Source organism: Suricata suricatta, chromosome 13 (genome assembly GCF_006229205.1).
Source record: "Suricata suricatta isolate VVHF042 chromosome 13, meerkat_22Aug2017_6uvM2_HiC, whole genome shotgun sequence".
In the NCBI taxonomy this organism is placed as follows: domain Eukaryota; kingdom Metazoa; phylum Chordata; class Mammalia; order Carnivora; family Herpestidae; genus Suricata; species Suricata suricatta.
Window position 1 is genome coordinate 63,798,772 of NC_043712.1, and position 7,835 is coordinate 63,806,606.

The window sequence follows — 7,835 nt, forward strand, 5'->3', positions numbered from 1 at the left end:
TACTAGAGACTTGGTAGCTGGACGATGTCATTGTCATCCCTCTGCAGCATGCGCATACATGCCTACACTAGCCACAGCAATTCACCCCAGTATGCTAAGTAGCTCCATCTAGTGGAGCCATCACACTAAACCCAGTGCAGCTGAGCCAAAAGCGCAATTGAAGAACACCAAAAGTCTCTCTGTCTGCCTTGGTGATGGAATATAAAGTGCTTCATAGTTGACTTCTAGGGGAAACTGGATGCAATTTTAATAGTATTTCATTCGGTTCAGTGCTCCATCTATTCATTTATTTCTTTTTATTTTCTTTACTTATTGTTGAATACAGAAAGAAAAAAATGTTATTTTCATTTCCCAATTTAATAAAAGATGTTCTTTAATTTTTACTGTATTTTTTAAAGTTTTAGTTTTAATTTCAAGAATTCATTTTATTCTATTTTATTGTATTCAATTTTTCAAAATTTCAATCATCATTCCCCTTTTTCCTTTTTTCAAATTTTCTTTATTTCTTTTTTTCTCTAATTGACAGATTAGAAGCTTGATAGAGATTCTGTAAACAACCAGGTAAAAACACTTTGAGGATCTAGCTAGCATCCTTTATTTGATTTTTTATGTTTTTTTTAATTTTTAACATTTTTTAAATTTATTAATTCATTTTTGTCCTTCAAAGTGATAAAATGAAGGAATTCACCTTAAAAGAAAGAACAGGAAGAAATGACAGCCAGGGACTTAATCAATACAGATACAAGCAAGATATCTGAACCAGATTTTAGAATCATGATAGGAAGAATACTATCCGGGGTTGAAAATAGCATAGAATCCCTTTTTGCGGAGATTAATGAAGTAAAACTAGTTAGGATGAAATTAAAAATGCTATATCTGAACTGCAATCTCAAGTGAATGTCACGGTGGAACAATGGATGAGGCAGAGCAGCAAATCAGAGATATAGAGGAAAATTTTATGGAGGAAATAAAGGAAAAAAAAGAGGGACACTAAAGCAAAAGACTACTATATAAGTATTAGAGAAGTCAGTGACTCAATTAAAAAGGAATAATCAGAATAATAGAGGTTCCAGAAGATGAAGAGAAAGAAAAAGAGGTAGAATACTTAGGTGAGCAAATCATAGCAGAAAACTCTCCTAACCTGGGAATGACACAGACATCAAAATGCCGGGAGCACAGAGAACTCCCATTCAATTCAATAAAAACTGACCATCAACAAGACATATGATAGTCAAATTCACAAAATACTCAGGCAAGGAAAGAATCATGAAAGCAGCAAGAGGAAAAAAGTTCTTCACCTACAAAGGAGGACAGATCAGTTTCCCAGCAAACATATCCACAGAAACGTCACAGGCCAGTAAAGAGAGTGGCAGGATATATTCAATGTGCTGAATCAGAAAGATATGCAGCCAACAATTCTTCATCCAGCACGGCTGTCATTCAAAATAGAAGCAAAGATAAAAAGTTCCCCAGACAAACAAGAACGAAAAGAGTTTGTAACCACTAAATCAACCCTGCAAGAAATATTAGGCGGAATTTCTGAGGAGAGAAAAGACAAAACAAAAACAAAGACAAAAACAAACAAACAAACAAAAAACCAAAAGACCAAAAGCAATGAAGAGTAGAAAGGACCAAGAACAATGCCAGAAACTCCAACTCTATAAGCAACATAATGGAAATTCGTATCTTACAGTACTTGTACTAAATGTTAATGGACCAAACACTCAAATCAAAAGATATAGGGCAACAGAATGGATAATAAAACCAGATTCATCTATGTGCTGTTTACAAGAGACCCATTTTAGACCTAAAGGCACCTTCAAATTCAAAGTAGGGCAATGCAGAACCATTTATCATGCTAATGATTGCCAAAACAAAGCCAGAGTAGCTATACTTATATCAGACAAACTAGATTTTAACATAAAGCCTATATGGGTGCCTGGGAGGCTCAGTTGCTTAAGCATCCAATGTCAGCTCTGGTCATGATCTCACAGTTCATGAGTTCAAGCCTCCATCAGGCGCTGTGCTGACAGCTCAGAACCTGGAGCCTGCTTCAGATTCTGTGTTGCCCTCTCTCTATTCCTCCCCCTATCACACTCCATCTCTCTCTCGCTCAAAAGCAAATAAACATGAAAAGTTGTTTAAATAAAGACTGTAACAAGAGATGAAGAAGGGCATTATTTCATAATGAAGGGGTCTAGTCACCAAGAAGAGCCAATAATTGTAAACATTTATGCTCCAAACGTGAAAGCCCCAAATTTATAAATCAATTAATTACAAACATAAAGAAACTCATCAATAACAATACCATAATAACAAAGGACTTCATCACCCCACTTATAACAATGGACAGGTCTTCAAAACAGAAGATCAACAAGGAAACACTGGGTCTGAATGACACACTGGACCAGAGGGACTTAACGCATTTTTTCAGAATATTTCATCCTAAAGCAACAGAATACACATTCTTCTTGAGTGCACATGGTATATTCTCTATAATAGATCACATACTGAGACACAAATCAACCCTCTATAAGTACTAAAAGATTGAGAACATACCTTTCATATTTTCAGACCACATGCTATGAAACTCAAAATCAACCACAAGAAAAAATTTGGAATGATAACAGATACTTGGAGACTAAAGAACATCTTACTAAAGAACAAATGGGCTAATGAAAACGTTAGAGAGGAAATGATAAAGTACATGGAAGCCAAAACCTTTGGGGTGTGGCAAAGGTGATCATAAGAAGGAAGTATATAGCAATCCAGGCCTTTCTAAAGAAGGAACAAAGCTCTCAGATGCACAACCTAACCTTGCACCTTAAAGAGCTGTAAAACAACAACAACAACAACAAATAAAACCAAAAACCAGCAGATGTGGAATAAAAAAGATTAGAGCAGAAATCAATGCTATTGAAACCAAAAACACAGTAGAACAGATCAATGAAACCAGGAGCTTGTTCTTTGAAAGAATTAGCAAAATTGATTAACCCCTTAGCCACTTTGATCAAAAAGAAAAAAATAAAGGACCTAAATAAATAAAATCAAGAATAAGAGGAGAAAACACAACCAACACCTCACAAATACAAGCAATAAAAAAATAATATTATGAACAATTATAAGCCAATAAAACGGGAAATCTGGAAAAAATGGACAAATCTTAGAAACATATAAACTACCAAACTGAAAAAGAGGAAATAGAATGGACACATAACTTGTAAAGAAATTGAATTAGTACTCAAAAAATCTCCCAAAAAAACAAGAGTCCAGGACCAAATGTTTTTCCAGGGGAATTCTACCAAACATTTAAAGAAGAGTTAACACCTATTCTTTTGAAGCTGTTTCAAAAAATAGAAATTCAAGGAAATCTTCCAAATTCATTCTATGAAGCCAGCATTACCCTGATTCCAAAATCATACAAAGACTCCACTAAATAGGAGAAGTACAGACCGATTTCCCTGATGAACAGGGATGCAAAATCCTCAAGAAGATACTAGCCAACTGGATTCAACAATACATGAAAAGAATTATCCAACATGACCTAGTGAATTTATATCTGGGATGCAGGGCTGGTTCAATATCCGCAAAACAATCAACGTGATACATCACATCAATAAAAGAAAGAACAAGAACCACATGATCCTCTCAATAGATGCAGTGAAAGATTTGACAAAATACAGCATCCCTTCTTGATAAAAACCCTCAGGAAAGTAGGGATAGAAGGATCATATCTCAAGATTATAAAAGCCACTATAAGAGACCTACTGTTATGAACATAGGGGTACATTTGCTCCTATGTTCATAGAGGCACTTTCTGCAATAGCCAAATCATGGAGAGAGCCTAAATGCCCATCACCTGATGAATGGATCAAGAAGATGTGGTATATATATATACCAGACACACACACACATACGTACATACAATGGAGTGCTACATGGCAATGAGAAAGAATGAAATATGGCCATTTGTAGCAAAGTGGATGGACCTCGAGAGTATCATGCTAAGCGAAATAAGTCAGGCAGACAGGTCTAACAGGAGAAACCTAACATAGGGAGAGGAAGGGGGAAAGAGAGTTGGGAAGAGAGAGGGACGCAAATCATGAGAGATTATTGAATACTGAAAACGAACCGAGGGCTGAAGGGGTAGGGGGTGGAGGGAGGGGGTGGTGGTAATGGAGGAGGACACTTGTGGGGAAGAACACTGGGTGTTATATGGTAACCAATTTTACAATAAACTATTAAAAAATAAGAGATCTACTGCTAATATCATCCTCAATGTGGAGAAATGAGAGCTTTCTTCCCAAGGTCAAGAACACGACAGGGATGTCCACTCTCACCACTGTTATTCAGCATAGTATTGGAAGTCTTAGCCTCAGCAATCAGACAACACAAAGGAAGAGATGGCATCCAAATTGGCCAGGAGGAAGTCAAACGTTCACTTTTCGCAGATGACATAATACTCTATATGGAAAACCCAAAAGATTACACCAAAAAACTGCTAGAACTGACCCATGAATTCAGCAAAGTCACAGGATATAAAACCAATGTACAGAAACTGGTTGCATTCCTATACATAAATAATGAAGCCACAGAGAGAGAATCAAGAAGTGATCTCATTTACAATTGCACCAAAACCCACAAAATGCCTAGGCATAAACCTAACCAAAGAGGTGAAAAATATATACACTGAGAACTATAGAAAATCATGAGAGAATTTGAATATGACACAAAAACATGGAAAAATATTCCATGCTCCTGGATGGGAGGAATAGGCATTGTTAAAATGTCAATACTACCCAAAGCAAACTACATATTCAAGGCAATCCCTATCAAAATAGCACCAGCATATTCACAAAGCTAGAATATGCAATCCCAAAATTTGTGTGGAACCAGCAACCTTGAAAAAGAAAACCAAAGCTGGAGGCATCACAATCCAGGACTTCAAGATGTATTACAAAACTGTAATCATCAAGACAGTTTGGTACCACCCCAAAAACAGACACTCGGATCGGTGGGAAAAAAACAGATAACTCAGAAATGGACCCACAAACATATGGCCAACTAATTTCTTCCAATGCAAGAAATGCAAATGGAAAAAAGACAGTCTCTTCAGCAAATGGTGCTGGGAAAACTGGACAATGCCATGCAGAAAAGTGAATCTGGACCACTTTCTTACATCACACACACACACACACACACACACACACACACAAAACTAAAAGTGGATGAAAGACCTAAATGTATGACAGGATACCACCATATTCCTGGAAGAGAAATCAGGCAAAACCCTTTTTGACCTTGGCCACAGCAACTTCTTACTCAACACATCTCTGGAGGCAAGGAAAACAGAAGCAAACACGAACTATTGAGACCTCATGAAAATAAAAAGCTCTGCACAGTGAAGGAAACAATCAGCAAAACTAAAAGGCAACCCACAGAATGGAAGAAGATACTTGCAAATGACACATCAGATAAAAGGTGAGCATCCAAAATCTATGAAGAACTTGTCAAGCTCAACACCCAAAAAACAAATAGTCATGTGAAGAAATGGGCAACAGCCATGAATAGATACTTCTCCAAAAAAGAAATCCAGATGGCTAAAAGATACATGAAAAAATGCCCAACATCACTCATCATCAGGGAAATACAAAATAAAACCACAAGGAGATACCACCTCGCATGAATCAGAATGGCTAAAACTAACAACTCAGGCAACAATAGATGTTGGCAAGGCTGTGAAGAACGAGGATGTCTTTTGCAGTGCTGGCGGAAATGCAAACTGGTTCAACCACTCTGGGAAACAGTTTGGAGTCTCCTCAAAAAGTTAAAAATGGAACTACCCTAAGACCCAGCAATTGCCCTACTAGGTATTTATCCAAGGGATATAGGTATGCTGTTTCAAAGAGGCACATGCACCCCAATGCTTGTAGCAGTGCTATCGACAGTAGCCAAAGGTTGAACGGAGTCCAAATATCCATCAGAAGATGAATTGATAAAGAAGATGCTGAGTAATACTATGTATATACATCATCAAAAAGAATGAAATCTTGCCATATGCAACTCTGTGTATGGAACTAGACAGTGTTTTGGTAGAAATTAGTCAGTGAGAGAAATACAAATATCATATGACATTACTCATATGAGAAATTTAAGATAAAAAACAGATGAGTATAAGGGAAAGGGAGCAAAAATAATACAAAACAAGGAGGGGAACAAAACATAAGAGACTCTTAAATATAAAGAATAAACAGGGTGGCTGGAAGGAATAAGAGAGGCTATGGGCTAAATGGGTAAGTGGCATTAAGGAAGACACTTGTTGGGATGAGCACTGGGTGGTATTCATAGGGGATGAATCACTGGAACCTACCACTGAAATCATTGTTGCACTATATGCTAACTAACATGGATGTAAAGTAAAAAATAAATAAACAAATAAATAAATTTTCAAAAAAGAATACAAAAAAAGAAATACAAATTTTCTGTTTCATCTTTATCATGTGATTCAAGAAAACTGAGTTTTAATATTAAAAGAACTAATGTTTATTCACTATTGGATAACCTGCCGCATTTGCCTTTAAAATTTTTTATTCTTGATCTTCTTCTCCCCAGGCAACCTCATGTGAAATCTTCTTTAAACCATGCGTGGTAATCCTTGATGAATCTGCATGAAGCCCAGGAAGACAGGGTGACCAGTATGTCCAAATACTTCATTAAGATCATCCACCTTTGGGATGACCATCTTACATTGTGGGAGCAGACAACATGGGTTCCAAGAGGATGCAGTAGATCTGCATGTGTTTCCAAGGCCATCTGAAGGCATCTGGAGAACAACCAGCTCTGGAGAAAACCTCATATCTGGGTGAGTATGGGCTCTGTACTCACCAAGGGGGACCTCACTGAAATCAGGGACATGCTTCTGGCTGAGAAGGTGCCAGTTGCTACCCCATGTAAAGTCACTGTACCAGCCCAGAATACTTGTCGGGGCCAAAGACCTTCTTCTCCAGTGTTAGGCATCACTACTAAAACGTCCAGGGGCACCACTGAAATCCTGAGTGACATGCCCCTGATTAAGACTGAGGGAAAGTGGGGACCAGTGAATGGCAGCATCTACAGTCCTGAAGTGCTTGACATCACAGAAGAAACTGCATTCTCACTTCCTAGAGGGTGTTCACAATGTTGCCAGTGTCTGTCTGCAGATAGGTCATCTGATTGTTGCATCACTGCCCCATTCTATCATCAATAGACACAAGGACTTCCTGGCTTTGTCTGAATAGACAGATTATACTTCCCCACTTGCTGAAGTGACTGCCACCAATGTTGCACCCACTGCTGCCACCACAGCCCAGGCCAAAGTTGAAGCAAAAGAAAAGTCACACAAGCTAGACCAGGATACGGGACTTGTTGGTCTCTTGATTAATCACCAAAAAACAACCAACTCCGCCCAATTTATTTGTGGAATAAGGGAACAAAGGCTCACTTCTCTTCAGAAAGAAATTTTTATTGTTACTTGGGTTGAATAGATAAAAATTGTTGCATAATGATCTGTGATACTGTTTAATCAAATGTTCAACTACTTTGATTTTTTGTAACACAGATTTCTAACATCAAACTCTAAAATGAAATATTTTGACCACAATGCAACTAAAATATTCCAGAGGATCCATGGAGCATTTACAAGAGATTTTGGTCTCTTTATAAAAAGGAAGATATGAGGAGGGGCAAGATGGCGGAGAAGTACGAAGCTCTGTAATCTTTGCTCATCTAATAACCTGAGAAGGACTGAAGCCACCATACTCTGACCTGCAAGAGTGGGAGGAAAACATAGAGTCCAC

At 37.7% G+C, this 7,835-nt stretch overlaps 1 protein-coding gene and 1 pseudogene across 1 annotated transcript in view; one reads left to right on the forward strand and one right to left on the reverse strand.

Annotated features, from left to right (window-relative positions):
• Positions 1 to 7,835, reverse strand: part of DAPK1 (death associated protein kinase 1) — a 470,647-nt gene that overhangs the window by 219,370 nt on the left and 243,442 nt on the right.
• LOC115276857 lies at positions 6,659 to 7,523 on the forward strand (annotated as a pseudogene).